The 2,327-nt window shown below is 50.9% G+C and overlaps 1 pseudogene; it reads right to left on the reverse strand.

Moving 5' to 3' along the window:
- Positions 1-657: 657 nt before the first annotated feature.
- On the reverse strand, positions 658-1,738 carry LOC120848599 (annotated as a pseudogene).
- Between the last annotated feature and the right edge of the window lie 589 nt (positions 1,739-2,327).

The raw sequence follows: 2,327 nt of genomic DNA on the forward strand, positions 1-2,327 counted from the left end.
CCTTGGTTCGTCCTAAGCGGGTAATTTTTCCCACGCCGTTTTTCTGTGGTCTTCCAAGCCTTTGCACTCCCACAGTAAGTGCTTGATACCTGCCACCTTATTTTCTCTGCAGGCCTTCCAGATAGGGTCTTCCTCCTCCAGTAGCCCAAAGGCTGCCAGTTTGGCGGGCGTTAGTGCAGTGCGGTTCTGATTCTGCGAAGTCTTGTCGCTTCCCATATTCGATATCCATCTGGTAGTGGGTCATCCTCTGTCGGTACGAGTCCCCTGAGGTAGGCTTTCCTAGCTTGTCTTGCCAGTGCGGCCTGCTCCACAGGGTCTTCCGTTTCCTCGTTGTCCTCACGAGTGGTTGAGCCTGTCGCGGAGCTGTTGCTGGGAATCTGCGCATGGCCCGGAATCCAGTCTAATGTCAGCACGATGCCCTTCGCTTTTAGCTCTCTGGCAATCGCTTTAATTCTCTTGGCCGTTCTCCTTTTGGGTTTGCTGTCTTGACACGCCCGGAGTGCTTCTTGTGAATCAGTAAAAATTCTCGCTCTCCTTGGTCCTTTCGTATTTTTCAGTATATCGATGGTCGCTTCAAGGATTGCCCTGAGTTCTGCTTCGCGCACGGAGGAGTTTTCCGGTAGTCTCGTGGTGCTCTCTCCCTGTCTTGGGGTCGATTCAAGCCGTGACCGTGGTTATGCAAGTCTTAGATGCGTCCGTGTATCTGATTTCCTCTTCGTGCGCGTGTTCGTCGCACCACTTAGCGTGTTGTGTTGCCGCTCGTGCTCTGCGTCCTTGGTTATGCGTTCTGGGCAGGGGTCGATGATCAACGATGTTTGTGTCTCGCCACGCTGGTGCCGGGTCTTCCAATGGAAGTCTTCCCTCTGCCTCGTAGCCCATGATTTCAAGTAGCTTTCTGCCGTGGTTCGTTCTCTCAAGCCTTTGAAAGTGCGCTATGCTTTGCACCTCCGCCCGGTCTTGAATCTGGTTCATTCCTGCATTTTTCTTTAGGTCTTCCAGGGCTGTATATTTGGGAAGTCCTGTGACAAGTCTCATGGTGCGGTGATTTAGTCGTTCTAATCGTTTCCATTGCGTTTTGGTTAGGTTGAGCCAATTACAGCTATATAGCGCCTTAGCCGTTAGTAGCGCGCTTGTCAAAATCCTGATTGTGTTTTCATCGGCTCCCCAGGACTTGGATGTCCTCTTTCGAACCAGCTTGAGAGTCTGTCCCCATGATTTTTCTAGAGCTGGTAACCATTTCGTACTGCGGGCGGTTTCTTCGAACGTCACGCCGAGTATCTTTATTTGCTTTTCTCTCTTTATTTTCTGTCCTTGGATGTGTAAGTCTACTGTCCGCGACGCCTTTTCGATGATCTCTCGGCCTGGCCACGACCATGAATTGAGTCTTTTCAGGCGACGCTTGCATGCCGACATTCTGGAGATGCTCGAGGACTTCATCTATCCCTTGCTGCATGGTTTGTTCCTGGTTAGCCATTGCTCCTCCTTTTGTCCATAAGGTGATGTCGTGGGCATATATAGTAAATCCAAGGCCCGTAACGCGTCTGAGTCTGGCTGGAAGACCAGCCATCACCATGTTAAAGAGGGTTGGTGATATTACAGCCCTTTGCGAGACCCCCTTGCTGTTGGACATCTCTGGTCCCCTTGGTTTTCCGATTTTCACTTGAAACATTCTGTCTGTGAGGAAGCTACGTATAAACCGAAGCGTTTTACCCCTCATACCACAGTCTTTGACACCTTGAATGACTGCTCAGTGAGGAACCTCATCAAATGCCTTTTTCATATCCAGCGCTACGATAAGCCTTAGGTCTATCGCATCTTTGTCGGCCATCACTTCCTCGTAAAGGAGTTTTAGACTGTCCTGGGTGCCCATTGCCTCTCTGAAACCAGTCTGCCTGGCATCAAGTCTGTCGTAAGTCTCCAGGTACCACTGAATTCTATGCAGTACTATCTTCTCCATCGTTTTGCATACGTTGGATGTCAGTGAGACCGGCCTGAAGTTTTCAATCTTATCTTGCGGTTTTCCTGGCTTGGGTATAGGTGTGACCCAGGACAGCTTCCAGTGGCTGGGCAGCTCCCCTGTATCCCATATTCGGTTGTACTCTTCAAGCAAGCTCTCTTTAGCTGCAGCCGGGAGGTTCTTGAGAGCCGTATAAGTGACGCCGTCTGGCCCACTTGCACTGTTCGTTATGGTCGTGTGCACTGCCTCTAGGAGCTCACCCATGTTGATCGCTTCATCCATGCCAGGTTCTTTCGGCGGGCGGACCCTCCAACCTTTCCGGTTGTGCCTCATCGTTCTGTCATACAGGTTTGCCTGAGGGAAGAATAGC

The sequence above is a fragment of the Ixodes scapularis genome, unplaced genomic scaffold (assembly GCF_016920785.2).
Source record: "Ixodes scapularis isolate PalLabHiFi unplaced genomic scaffold, ASM1692078v2 PGA_scaffold0__279_contigs__length_252992795, whole genome shotgun sequence".
Lineage (NCBI taxonomy): Eukaryota > Metazoa > Arthropoda > Arachnida > Ixodida > Ixodidae > Ixodes > Ixodes scapularis.